The sequence below is a fragment of the Neofelis nebulosa genome, chromosome 8, assembly GCF_028018385.1.
Source record: "Neofelis nebulosa isolate mNeoNeb1 chromosome 8, mNeoNeb1.pri, whole genome shotgun sequence".
In the NCBI taxonomy this organism is placed as follows: domain Eukaryota; kingdom Metazoa; phylum Chordata; class Mammalia; order Carnivora; family Felidae; genus Neofelis; species Neofelis nebulosa.
This window is the reverse complement of record NC_080789.1, coordinates 9,424,900-9,438,909: the sequence shown is the minus strand read 5'-3', so window position 1 is coordinate 9,438,909 and position 14,010 is coordinate 9,424,900. Positions and strand designations below refer to the sequence as shown.

General features: G+C 48.8%; 1 long non-coding RNA gene across 1 annotated transcript; it reads right to left on the bottom strand.

Annotated features, from left to right (window-relative positions):
• Nucleotides 1–9,738: 9,738 nt before the first annotated feature.
• On the bottom strand, nucleotides 9,739–13,988 carry LOC131518827 (uncharacterized). Its single transcript, XR_009265299.1, has 3 exons — nucleotides 13,878–13,988; nucleotides 11,721–12,316; nucleotides 9,739–11,305 (listed from the first exon to the last, which is right to left on the bottom strand). It is a non-coding gene; the product is annotated as an uncharacterized LOC131518827 (long non-coding RNA).
• Nucleotides 13,989–14,010: the final 22 nt, after the last annotated feature.

The window sequence follows — 14,010 nt, the reverse complement described above, 5'->3', positions numbered from 1 at the left end:
AGGCATTTTGGAAAGGAGGTTTCTAGGACCTTGAGGGTCTAGCTGCCCTTAGGAAAAGGTCATTTATTACTGGTTAGTAAAAACCCAATCATGAGACCCTTCAGACTTGTATCAGTGGGCCATATGTTTGGAGGGTGATAGGCGACATACGTCTTGGGAGACAGAGATGAGGCTCCCAAAGGAATGTTTACGTGTTAAAACAGGATCTCGGGGGCTGGAATAACGTTAAGCTAAGATTGCCTTTTGCCCTTAGCAAAGTGTCATCCTCCAGGCAGCTTAGCTCCTAGAGGAAGGCCACTCTGCCTGTCTCAACAACCTGTCAACGGGCTGTAAGTTGCAAGGAAATCTAATTTGTTTCTTTTGCCTTCGTTTCCCACATCGACTGGAAACCGCACCTGCCAATTGGAAGAGCACTTCCCCGACTGCCAGCAAAATCTCACAAGTGCGCACACGCCGACGCGGCAAAACTGCTTCTGCCACAAGCAATCCGTGAAGCGGGATGGGGGAGCAAAAACACTGCCCCTTTATTTTCAGAGACCTCGAGATGAGATTTAGCGCTTCCTTCACTTGCGGAGGTAGGCGGCAAACCACGGGAGAATCAGCAGTACCTGTGGCTTTACCACCCACAGGCTCCCAGTGGAGATCTCGATCCCTCCCTCGTTACCGTTTCAAAGTTATGAGGTCTTGCTGTTACATGCATTAGGGAGGAAAAGCACGCCTATTAGCTACAGCTCTCCCCCCCCCCTTTTTTTTCTTTTTTTGCACTCCATAATAGACTTTATTTTTTAGATCAGGTTAAGGTTTACATAAAAATGGAGCAGGGACTAGAGTTCCCATACGCTTCCCGTCTCCCTGCCCCCGGAGTTTACCCTGTTAGGTAACATCCTGCATTAGTGTGGGACGTTGTTTACCATTGATAAGCCAATACTGACACGTTACTGTTAAGTAAGGGCCATGGTTAACATCAGGGTTCATTCCTGGTGTTGGATATTCTGTGGGTTTTGACCAACGTACCATGTCATGTACCCACCATATGGTGTCACACAGAGTAGGCACTCTGCCCTACACATCCCCAGTGCATTACTTATTCACCCCTCCTTTTCTTTTCCTGAACCCCTAGGAACACTGGTTTTCTTTCTTTTCTTCTTTTTTTTTTTTTTTTTGTAATTTTTTAATGTTAATTTATTTCTGACAGAGTGTGTGTGTGTGTGTGTGTGAGCAGGGAAGGGACAGAGAGGGAGACACAGAATGTGAAGCAGGCTCCAGGCTCTGAGCTGTCAGCACAGAGCCGGATGTGGGGCTCGAATTCACGAACCGCGAGATCGTGACCTGAGCGGAAGACAGACACTTAACCTGCTGAGTCACCCAGACGCCCTCTTTTTTTTTTCTTTTTTTAACTGTTTCTAGTTTTGCCTTTCCCAGAATGTCATATAGTTAGGATCATACAGTACATAGCTTTTCAATTCACTCCTTTACTTAGTCCACATTTACATCTCCTCCATGTCTTTTCATGGCTTGATAGCTCATTTCTTTTTATCCATGATGTTCTTCCATTGCCCGCACGTTCCACAGTTGCTTATCCAGATGTCAGAGGACATCTCGGTTCCTTCAGCTTTGGCAATTACAAATAAAGCTTCCATAAATATCTGTGTGCAGCTTTTTGTGTGGATGTCACTTTCAACTCCTTTGGGTAAATACTCAGAGGAACAACTGCCGGACCATACGGTGAGACTATGTTTAGCTTTGTAAGAAACCACCGAACTTCCGAGCTGTCTGTGCCATTTTGCGTTCCCAGCAGCGACGGAGGAAAAAGCCTGTCACTCGACACCCTCGTCGGTATTTGGTGTGATCACTGTTTTGGAATTTAGCCACGCGAATAGGTGTGTTGTGATCTCATTGTTGTTCAATTTGCAATCTGCTGCTGACGCGGGATGGGGAGCCTCTTTTCGTATGTTTATTTGCCATTTCAGCTCCAGGCTTAGCTATAACCTTAGGGGATGTTTTCCACAGGAAGGCTACTTTCCCCGTCCCCCATGGAATCAGACAGTCTTGCCGTGAAACACACGATTCCAACACTCGAGTAGGTTAAAACAATGACCAGGGGCGCCTGGGTGGCGCAGTCGGTTAAGCGTCCGACTTCAGCCAGGTCACGATCTCGCGGTCCGTGAGTTCGAGCCCCGCGTCAGGCTCTGGGCCGATGGCTCGGAGCCTGGAGCCTGTTTCCGATTCTGTGTCTCCCTCTCTCTCTGCTCCTCCCCCGTTCATGCTCTGTCTCTCTCTGTCCCAAAAATAAATAAAAAACGTTGAAAAAAAAAAAATTTAAAAAAATAAAAAATAAAAAAAAAAAATAAAACAATGACCACACGTCTGCCCGTATTGTGGGGCTCGGTGGGACCGGGGCTGCTCTGCTTTTCACTGTAGGTGTGGGTCTGCTGGGGTGGCTCTGCTCCACATGTCTCACACCTCTGGATCTCTGTGGCACAAATTAAAAACTATATTTTGGTAGGGGCGCCTGGGTGGCTCAGTCGGTTAAGCGTTCTCTTGATTTCGGCTCAGGTCGTGATCTCATGGTGTGTGGGATCGAGCCCCACATTGGGCTCCGCACCGACAGCTCAGAGCTTGCTTGGGATCCTCTCCCTCTCTCTCTCTACCCCTCTGCCACTCACGTGCACTCCCTCTCTCTCTCAAAGTAAACTTAAAAAAAATTTTTTTAAATATATTTTGATAAATAGGTTTTAATATACTGTAATTGGTTTCCTTTGAAACGCTGGTATATAATTCTATGCATTTTAAAATATCTTTTTATTTTATTTATTTATTTTTTTAATTTACATCCAAATTAGTTAGCGTATAGTGCAACAATGATTTCAGGAGTAGATTCCTTAATGCCCCTGACCCCCTTAGCCCATCCCCCCCTCCCACAACCCCTCCCGTAACCTTCAGTTCGTTCTCCATATTTATGAGTCTCTTCTGTTTGGCCCCCCTCCCTGTTTTTAGATTATTTTTGCTTCCCTTCCCTTATGTTCGTCTGTTTTGTCTCTTAAAGTCCTCGTATGAGTGAAGTCATATGATTTTTGTCTTTCTCTGGCTGACTAATTTCACTTAGCATAATACCCTCCAGTTCCATCCACGTAGTTGCAAATGGCAAGATTTCATTCTTTTTGATTGCCGAGTAATACTCCATTGTGTCTATGTACCACATCTTCTTTATCCATTCATCCATCGATGGGCATTTGGGCTCTTCCCATACTTTGGTTATTGTTCATAGTGCTGCTATAAACATGGGGGTGCACGTGTCCCTTCAAAACAGCCCCCCTGTATCCCGTGGATAAATGCCTAGTAGTGCGATTGCTGGGTCGTGGGGTAGTTCTATTTTTAGTTTTTTGAGGAACCTCCATACTGTTTTAAAATATTATTTTGAGAGGGGGCTTTTCCAGGCGGCCAGAAGCATTCTCACACAGAGAAGTTCAAGAAATTCTGGTCTACAGTGATGCCCAATACCAACTTGAGTGTAATCCCAAAAAACGGGAAAGAACAGACAGAGGCATCACACAAGGGAAACTGGTTAATTAAACTTGGCTGTGACTAGGGGCGCCTGGGTGGCTCAGTCGGTTGAGCGCCCGACTTCAGCTCAGGTCACGATCTCGCGGTCCGTGAGTTCGAGCCCCGCGTCGGGCTCTGGGCTGGCGGCTCAGAGCCTGGAGCCTGGTTCCGATTCTGTGTCTCCCTCTCCCTCTGCCCCTCCCCCGTTCATGCTCTGTGTCAAAAATGAATAAACATTAAAAAAAAAAATTTAAAGAAAAAAAAACTTGGCTGTGACTATAAACAGGATACCATGAGGGAAAGAAAAACTTTATTGTAGAATAGTGAAATGAAACACCAAAATTATAATATTCAGTTATAAAATCATATGTATAGTGATACCTAATTTTTGTAAAAGCATGAGATACACATGTTGATATATACATAAATGTCTCAGAGGACATTTACCAAAATGTTAATCATAGTGGTTATATCCAAGTAGCCTTGGGATATGGGTGATTTAATATTTTTTCTCTGTTCTTGTTTTTTTCATTTTCTGCATTAAACATGTATTATTTTATAACAGCGCTATCGACAATAGCCCAAGTATGCAAACAGCCCAAATGTCCGTCGATGGATGAATGGATAAAGAAGATGTGGTATATATATATATATATATATATATATATATATATATACACAATGAAGTACTACTTGGCAATCAAGAAGAATGAAATCTTGTCATTTGCAACTACGTGGATGGACCTAGAGGGTATTATGCTAAGCGAAATTAGAGAAAGACAGATATCATATGACTTCACTCCTATGAGGAGTTTAAGATACCAAACAGATGCCCATAAGGTAAGGGAAGCTAAAATAATATAAAAACAGGGAAGGAGACAAAGCATAAGAGACTCTTAAATACAGAGAACAAACAGGGTTGCTGGAGGGTTGTGTGGGGGGGGGATGGGCTAAATGGGTCAGGGGCATTAAGGAAGACACTTGTCGGGAGGAGCACTGGGTGTTATATGTAGACAGGGAATCACTGGAATGTACTCCTGAAATCATCATTTCACTATATGCTAACTAACTTGGCTATAAATTTAAGAATTAAAAAAAATATAAAATTAAATTAAATTAAAATTAATTAATTGATTAATTGATTGATTGATTGATTAATTTAAAAAGCATGTGTTGGGGTGCCTGGGTGGCTCAGTCAGTTAAGCGTCCAACTTTGGCTCAGGTCATTATCTCATAGTCCGTGAGTTCGAGCCCTGCGTCAGGCTCTGTGCTGACAGCTCAGAGCCTGGAGCCTGCTTCGGATTCTGTGTCTCCCTCTCTCTCTCTCTCAAAAATAAATAAACCTTAAAAAAAAATAAACGTGTATTATTTTTATAAGATATAAAACCACATTAAAAGTTCTTTTATATTTGGGGCGCTTGGGTGGCTCAGTCAGTTAAGCGTATGACTCTTGGTTTCGGCTCCGGTCATGATCTCATGGTTTTGTGAGTTTGAGCCCCGCATCGGGCTCTACGCTGGTCACTGGAAGCCTGCTTGGGATTCTCTCTCTCCCTCTCTCTGTCCCTCCCCCACTCACACTCTCTCTGTCTCTCTCAAACAAAATAAAATAAAATAAAATGTTATTTTCTATTTTGTTAATCAGTTTTCTTGAAGTATAATTTACACACAGTAAAACTCACCACTTTTAAGTGTACAATTTGGTAAGTTTTGACAAAAATATACAGTTGTGGAAACACCATCATCGGCGAGTCATAGAACATTCCCAGTATAACAACAACAACAACAACAACAATTCCCTTGGGGCCCTTTACCTTCCCTCCCCCTGCCGCTGGGAGCCACTGTTCTGCTTTTGACCCCTACAGTTTTGCCTACGAGTTACTTACTAAAGAAAATAAATAATTGATCAGATGCTTAGAGAAGTTAGGTAAATTGCCCAAGGTGGTTGCCTCCTCCAAGAAGCCTTCTTGGATTTCTGCCTCTCTCTCCACCCAACCCCCACCCAGTGTGTCAGTCCATCTATACTGAACCTACGATGGGTTCAGTAATCACTGATTCACACTCGTCTCCCTTCCCGTGTGCTGGTCTGTTGCACTGCAGGCACTAGGCAAGAATTTGTTGAATGAATGGCTGAATGCAGGGACATACAGCTTGCAGCCCTGCAGCAAGAGATTCAGTCTCTGTTCTTGGTTTTTCCGTAGCTCTCTGGGTGCCTAGGAAAGACACCTTTTGCCTTCTTTGTCAGCTCTTGGCCATCTTCCGGCAAACCCCCCTTTCCTTGGGCTCCTGAAGCCTAGGGCGGGCAGCGGGGGCCTAGAGGAGCTGAGGGTGGGGTCTGGAGTCCCTGGAAAGAAGAGCTACCATGTGGGGAAACAGGCTGCCTGGCAGATGGCGGGAAGAACCTGCTTCCCTCGGAGGGCTCGGAATCGGGGACCTTCACAGACGGAGCTGAGGGGACAGGAGGCTGGCCACAGCCGGGCCTGGGGATGGCTGGCCCGAAGAGTCCCCTGCACGGATACCCTCTAGAGGTTTGAGCCACGGGAGATAAACTAGAATGGATTTTCATAAGACAGCTTATCAGCCAGGAGCACAGCCGACCAAGGATGGGGGCCGGAACCACGTCTGGGAAGGATCCCATCCTGGTTAATGCTGCTGGGGTGGAGGGTGGAGCACATCCCGGGAGTCCAGCTCGCACATCTCTGCATCATTAGCTGCCTCCAAGGAGGTTCACGCTGTGTTAGTTCGGCAGGACCGTTGTAACCAAGTTACCCCAAGTTGGGGGGCTTAAACAACAGAAATGTGTTGTCTTGCGGTCCTGAGGGCCAGAAGCCCGAGATTAAGGGGTCAGTGGGGTTGGTTCCTGCTGAAGGAGGACCTGTCCCAGGCTCGTTCTCAGCTCTGGCGGGCTGCTAGCCGTCTTTGGCGTCCCTTGGCTTGCGGGCACATCACCCTTTTCTCTGCCTTGTTCACACGGCATTCTCCCTGTGTGGGTCTCTGTGTCCAAATCGCCCCTTTCCGTGAGGACACCAGTCACATTGGATTGGGGGCCCAACCCACTCCAGTGCAACCTCATCGTAACGAATTGCGTCTGCAGCGACCCTCTTTCCAGAGGAGGTCACGTTCCGAGGCACCGGGGGTTGGGCCTTCCACATATGAATTCGGGGGACACAATTCAACGCATAATTCGATCCAATGCATAACAACACTGTTACGGAATGCGGGGGGGCGGGGGGGGGGTCACAAAGATGGCCTCTGAAGCAAAGGAGCTCAACTCGTTCCTATCTGTGCGGCCGTGGGCAAGTGACCTTACCTCTCAGGCCTCAGTCTTCACGCCTGCAAAATGGGGACTGTGCTGTTGCTCTTCCGGATCCACTCTGGGGTTTCTGCCAAGGTTGCAGCAATGGGGCTGTCCCCAGCCGGGGCCTGAGTAAAGGGGAGCTACGCTGGCCAGCTCCCACGGGGCGGGGTGCCAGACTCCCCTAACCAATGATTGGATGATTTTCTGACGCTCCTAGGACGGCACTACCTGCCCTCGGAGAATCTTCTCACCCAACCCTCCCGCCTCCTCTGGCTCTCCTTCCTTTTCCCCTCCAGGTACCTCCCCCAAATCCTGTCTTGGAGGACCTGAACTAACCCAGGGGGTGACAGTAACACCCTCCATGAGGGTGGTCAGGAAGCCCTGGCATACGAAGCAATGCGTGTAAAGCGTGGACGGTTGTGTCTTGCTCTGAGTAAACACGCGATGGAGGTTCACTCGTTCACAAGCGTTTATTCAGCACCTGCTGTGGGCTAAACGCTGGGGCTGCAGAGACGAGTAGAACCTAGCCCCTGCCTTCAAAAAGGTCATGGCCTCTTGGAAGAGGTAGGCTAAAAATAGCAAAGAAATCGAGGGCACCGTGTGGGGGATGAGCATTCTGGAAACGATCTCAGAGGAGTAATTCAGGAGAAGCAAAAAGCTGCAAATTCCCCCTTCCGCCACCTGCAATCTGTCCTGCTTTCGGGAGTCGTGGTGATCTGAGTGGAGTGACGGTCCTCAGGTCAGATGGCCTGGTCCCCCAGCTGCCCGGCACCTGGACGCCACCTGGGCGCCACTAAGGTTCACGCAATGCCACTGAACTGCCCCCCACCCCCGCCCCTCGCGTCCTCTGCTCCAGCTCTGGCTCCCCCTCACCCCTCCACTCGGGCCAGACGGTCCGTCACACCAGGCTTTATCTGCAGCACTTTCTTTCTCTACCTGCTCTTTGCTCCCGAAGGGACCTCTGCCGAGCGCCCCCTTCCCTTCAGTGTCACGTGACCACCTCCTCCACTGTCCCCTCTTCCCTGAAGCCCTTCCTGATTCCCTAAGTCAGAAGTAAGCGGCCCTCCCCTGGGTCCCCTGGCCTCATCCTGGGATTCATCACTGCTCTGCCTGGGCTTCTTGTCTGCTTCCCCATGGGACTGTGAGCTGAGAACAGGGACCATGTCTGCATTTTTATTTTTAATTTTTTTTATTATGAAAGATCTCAAACATATACCAAAAAAAAGGGGGGGGGAGGGGGAGAACAGCACCGTGAATCTCCGTATGCCCACCAGCCCAGGTCACACAGATTCTGTCCCCCTGGTCCCAGCTCTCCTTTTTCTCTTTGCTAAAATAAAGCAAATCATTCCCCTCCCCCCCCCATATATGTCATTGTGCTTCTCTAAGAAATTCAATAAATGGCTTTTCAACTCATAAATGACTGTTTGTTGCAGAGCTATTTGTAAACAGCCCCCAACTGGAAACAGGCTTATTAGCGAACATTTGAAAATGAGAGTGTATCCGGTCCAAGGGCTGTGACGCATCCATTAAGATGATCCGTACAAAGGCCACACCGCCACATGGCAGAATGCTGGTTCCAAGACAACTCCAGAGAGGCCAACAGCTCGGTGCAAGGTGGTCCCGGTGCTCTCCTTTGGCAGCCGGGGTTCACCTGCCTGGGTTCCCGGGCAGAAGGGAGAAGGTGCAGACGAAGGTGAGCACGAGGGTGGTATGATACCTTCCAAACATTCTTCGGTGTCCGTCCTTAAAGCCACCTTTCCAAGCTGCTGTCTGCCAACCAGCGTTTGCCGCAGCGGCTGTCTGTGGAACCGCACAAAGGCTCCATGGAAGCCGCAGGCCCCTCCGGGAGATGGCTGGAGGCCTAGAAAGCAAACCTTATGACAAGGGGCCTCTCTGACCTTCCGTGCCCAGCCCTCTCGGCTCCCAGAGGGGGGCCAGTGTGTTTCATGGCTGTTTTCTCTTCTGCTGGCTGGGGTTTGGAAAGGTCACAATGCAGTGGCACGGGGTTATCTGATATTCTGGGCCACGTGTGCGCTTCACGTGCGTTGGGACCCGGGTCCCTGCCAGACAGCCCTTCCATCTGGGCTTCGGTGATAGGGCCTGGAGCTCTCTCTGGCCGTCTGAATGGTTATCAAGGGCTGTAGTTGTGGTATGTTTGTTCCTCTGGCACGTCTTGGATTGAGTGCAAACCCCAGTGTGAACCATAGGGCTATCCTAGGGCAAACAGGATCTATACCGCAACGGGGTTCCCAGGCACGCCGTCCCCAGAGGAGAAGGGGGCCTGTCCACAGATCTGTCTCCACGCCCTCCCCTGGGGAGCCCGGGGTCCTGCAAACAGGAAGCATTGAATGTGCCTGTTAGTCCCGACGCCATGATGAACTCAGTGCCTTCTTGCTGCCTGGAAAACCAGGCCGGAGGAATTTGGGAAGGAGGATTCACCGTTGTGCATTACTGAGGTGGTCAGGTGTGGAAAGAGGCGGTGGGGGGGGGGGGGGAGGGAAGCCCCAAGTCATAGTCCCGGCTCCCCCCTCTAAATCACTTGGGGACCTTGGCACAGATGGCCTGTCCCCCAGCTGCCTCATGCACCAAGGTATCTATTAATCTCTGACTCTTCGACTTCTCTGGAGCCTGTGAGGAGACCCAGAGCTGAACTGCCATAGTCCCTGTCTCCCGGGGTGGGGGGGGAGGGAGGGGGGTCTCCGCAAACAAGAACTATGATTTTAAGTGATTGAAATGGACCGAAAGAGTAATTCTTGAGATGTGAATTAAAAAAACAAAAACAGGGGCGCCTGGGTGGCTCAGTCAGTTGGGCGTCCAACTTCGGCTCAGGTCATGGGTTCGAGCCCCACGTCGGGCTCCGTGCTGACGGCTCAGAGCCTGGAGCCCGCTTCGGATTCTGTGTCTCCTTCTCTCTGCACTTCTGCTCTCTGTCTCTCTCAGGAACAAGTCAACATTAACAAACTCTGTAAAAATCAACAACAAAACAGTTTCTCGGAAGGGCTTTCATTGGCTAGGGGCCTTGATGATGAGTAGAAGGTCACCACGTGGTCAAATGTGGAAACAGCAGCCGCCAGATGGACGCAGGGACCACGTGGCCGTTCCGGGGGCCTCCAAGCACTTGGCAGAGGCTGAGCTGTGAAGGGTTGGGAGGGTTGCCAGCAAAGGCCTTGGAGTCTACCACCGGGGTGCTTTTATCTACAACAGCGGAATCCTTCTGACGACAAACGTCTGCGTGTACTACCAGAAGTATTACCAGACCCCACAGGTTACTGGCTGAGTCCCATGAGACAGCTCCCTACTTCGGAATCCTGTCCTAAGTGGTGGGTCCCCAGGCTACCCACACTTCTGTCCAATCTGACTACATATCAGGGGGTCCTAGTGACCCCCCTCCTCAGGTTCCATGATTTGCTCTAACAGCTCACAGAATTCAGGAAAGTACTCGTTACTTTGCTGATTTATCAAAAAGGATATTATGAAAGGGGCGCCCAGGTGGCTCAGTTGGCTAAGCGTCTGACTTCGGCTTGGGTCATGATCTTGTGTGGTCCATGAGTTCGAGCCCCGCATCAGGCTCTGTGCTGACAGCTCAGAGCCTGGAGCCTGCTTCAGATCTGTCTCTGTCTCTCTCTGTCTCTCTCTCTCTCTGCCCCGCCCCCATTTTCTCTCTCTCCCTCTCAAAAATAAACATTAAATGTTTTTAAAAAAGGATATTATAAAAAATATAAATGAACAGTCAGATGAATAGGTACATAGGAGGAAATATGGAAGGGTCCAGAGAGTGCTTGGGCCCACAGAGGCTGGGGTGAGCCAACCTCCCGGCATGCAGATGCGTTCACCAGAAGCTCTCCAAACCCCTTTATTTAGGGTTTTGTGGAGATTCCATTACACAGGCATGATTGATGAACTCGTTGGCCGTTGGTGATTAACTCAATCCCCAGCCTCCTCCCCACTCCCCACCCCAGCAGAAGTGGGGGCAAGAGTGGCTGCAAGTTTCAACCCTCTAATCCCATGATTGGACCCTCTGGCAACCTGTCCCTGCCTGAAGTTATCTAGGGACTTCTAGCCACCAGCCATGTCATAAACTCCAGGATGGCCGAAGGGGCTTTTCGTGAATAACTGAAGATACTCCCATCACTTCTATCACTCAGAAAGTTCCAAAACCCTTGTGGAAGCTAGGAGAGAGACCAAGTATCATAACAAAAGATGCTGCTGGAACCCCTATCACCCAAGGATTTGGAAGCCAAGAACCAGGGATGAAGACCGAATGTATATTTCTCATGGTATCACAACATCACAGAGTCACAGGACCTGGATTCAGATCCTAGCATCTATTTGTTGGATGACTTGCTGAACTGGAGTTTCCTGTTTGACAAAGTAAGGATGATTGTAATAGCTGGCTGGAGTCAGAAAGAAATACTATGAAAAAGCATCCGGCATGTCTGGCACACAGCAGGTCCTCAGGGTGTGTTTCTCATCGTGAAAAAAAAAAAAAAAAAAGAAAGAAAGAAATTGTAATTTAAATGTAACAAACATGTAACAAACATGTAACAAACGGGCTGCCACAGGTCAGGTCCTTCCACGCATCTCATTCAATCCTTGCAGTCATTCAGCCAGGTAGACTGTCACTCCCATTTTACAGAGGATACCGTAAAGGCTCCCGTGGGCTTGTTCAAGGTCACACAGGTGACAGGATATGGGTAGGGATTAGAATGCAGTGGTCTGGGCTCCGATGCCTGAATCTTTCCAGACTCTACCTCAACAGACAAACCACCTGGTCCCTCCCACTTCCCTTTATGGCACAGACTGTTCCTAACGTCCTGGTATCTATGTCTTACTCCTTTAGTAACAGAAACTATAGCTCTGTCCAAAGCCTGCATTTCCTCACCTCCCTTTCAGCGGATGTGGCCATGGGGGTAGGTATAGCCACTGAGATGTAAGAAGCGTCGCCGGGAACTTCTGGAAGTCGCCTAAAAGGGAAGGCTGCTTGTAAGTAAATGTTCAATTTTAAAAAAGAAGAAAGAGGGGCGCCTGGGTGGTCTCAGTCGCCCGTCCGACTCTGCCTCAGGTCGTGATCTCACGGTTGGTGGGTTCGAGCCCCGCGTCAGGCTCTGTGCTGACAGCTCAGAGCCTGGAGCCTGCTTCGGATTCTGTGTCTCCTTCTCTCTCTTTCCCTCCCCCAACTCATACTCTCTCTCTCCTTCAAAAGTAAATAAACATTTAAAAAAATTTTTTTAAAGAAGGAGAAAGAGAGAGAAAGAGAAATGCTATCTTCCTCCCTTCCTCTTTCCTTCCTGCTGGCTGACCTCAGACAAAATCGCTGTAGCTCAAACGGTCATCTTGGGCCACGTGGAGCTATGTTGGTAGACGATGGTATGTCACCATCCCAGTCCTAGATTGCCTCCCGTCCCTTCTTCTGAATCGTCAGCTCTCCTCTGGTAAGCCTTTTCTTCAGCATTTAAATAGGTCCCAGTTTCTCCCAACCTAAAAGAAAACACATTCAATCTGGGTTCCGTTTCTCTTCAAGGGCCTCTGGGGAGCACAACCTAAGGGACTTTCTTCGGTAATCTTCTAACTAGATCTCTCAAAAGCATGTTACATTGTTACCCATGCACTCCTCATCCTGGGTTCCAGGCCTGGCCTCTGCTTCCCAACCTCTGCTGTTGTCTTTGATGAGTGAGCATAAGGCAATTTACGCCAGGAAGCCAGCCCCCCCCCCCAAAGTGGGATATGTGATATTCCTCAGGCATTCCTGGATGCCTAAGACAAAGGAGAGGACAGAAAACGAATGGCTAAATTTGTTTGCAAAGAGTCTGCATCAGTTTACAAATATGCCATTAATAGCCTAATCTTCAGGAGCTCCCTACTATTAATGATAATGCTTTGCTAGAGGGAGAACCAACTTTAGCTTGACAAGAGCTGGGCCTCCAGTAATCTGTAAATTCTCTTTAGCAAATGGAAATCCCTTGAAGAAACTTGTTTTGCCTTTACCTTCCCCACCTCCACAGTATATAAGCAGTCACTTTGCACGACCCCATGCAGCTCTTCCTGCCCACGGGTCCTGTCCCTGTGCTTGAATAAAATCATCTTTTTGCAGTAAAGACATCTTCCAGAATTCTTTCTTGCCTGTCAGCTCTGAACCCAACACCCCAAAACCTCGTCAGTCTTCTCTAGTCCTCTTGATCTCAGGACTGATTTGACTTCTTTTCTTGCAGGTCTTAAAAGCACCTAAACTCAACATGCCCAAACTGAACTCAAGGTCATTCAATCCTTCTCCCCCCACCCCAAGATTTTCTAGCTGTTCTTTCCAGAAATCTGGGCGAATCTTTGACAAATCTCTTTCCATCATCAACCACAACCAATCCACAAATCAAGCCCTGACAATTTCGTCTCCTAAATAAAATCCATCCACTTGGCAGGGGCAGCTGACTCAAACCACCATCATCTCTTGCCTCGAGCTAGCACAACATTCCCTTAATTGGTCTTCACTCCAATACCCCCATAACATCTGTTTTGTACATAGTAGTCAAAGGGATCTTTCTACCAATGGGATCATGTCTGTGGCTTGCTCAGAAGTCAACAACTTTCCTTTGTCCTCCACATGAATAGGCCAACTCCTGCCCAGGGCTGGGCAAGGTCAGAACCTACCCCAGGGCCCTTCATCTCACTCCCCCTCCATCTCTGTTCCAGCCACAGAGAGACCTTGTGTGACACGCATGCTTCCTTGAACCCACACTCACATGCTCCCTTTTCTCCTGCCTTGTGCGCTAGCTGTCCCCTCTGCCTGACCCGCCCTACGCTCCTATGCCACATCCATAAACTTCTCTTCCTAGCATTTAACCCGGCTCGAAATGATTTATGTACGCAAACGATGTCCTCCCCAACTGAAAGGTGAGCTTTCTGAGGGTGTCTTGCTTGCTGCTTTATCCCTATTGGGCCAGGCATGGTCACCCAACGAATATTTATCGAGTGAATGAATAATTCACCAGACCCCACGCCCAACGAGTCCCTGAAGAACCCAAATCCGGTGTCTTAGGAGCCCCACCTGAAAAGCGTCCTGGAGAAAATGCGCAAATAAAATTGGCGAGACGCAATCACGTAGGGAAGGAGGCCTTCCCTTTTTTCCTCCCAGGACAGAAAAAGGGGAAGACAGCGCACGGCCCCATCCCGCTTTGGCC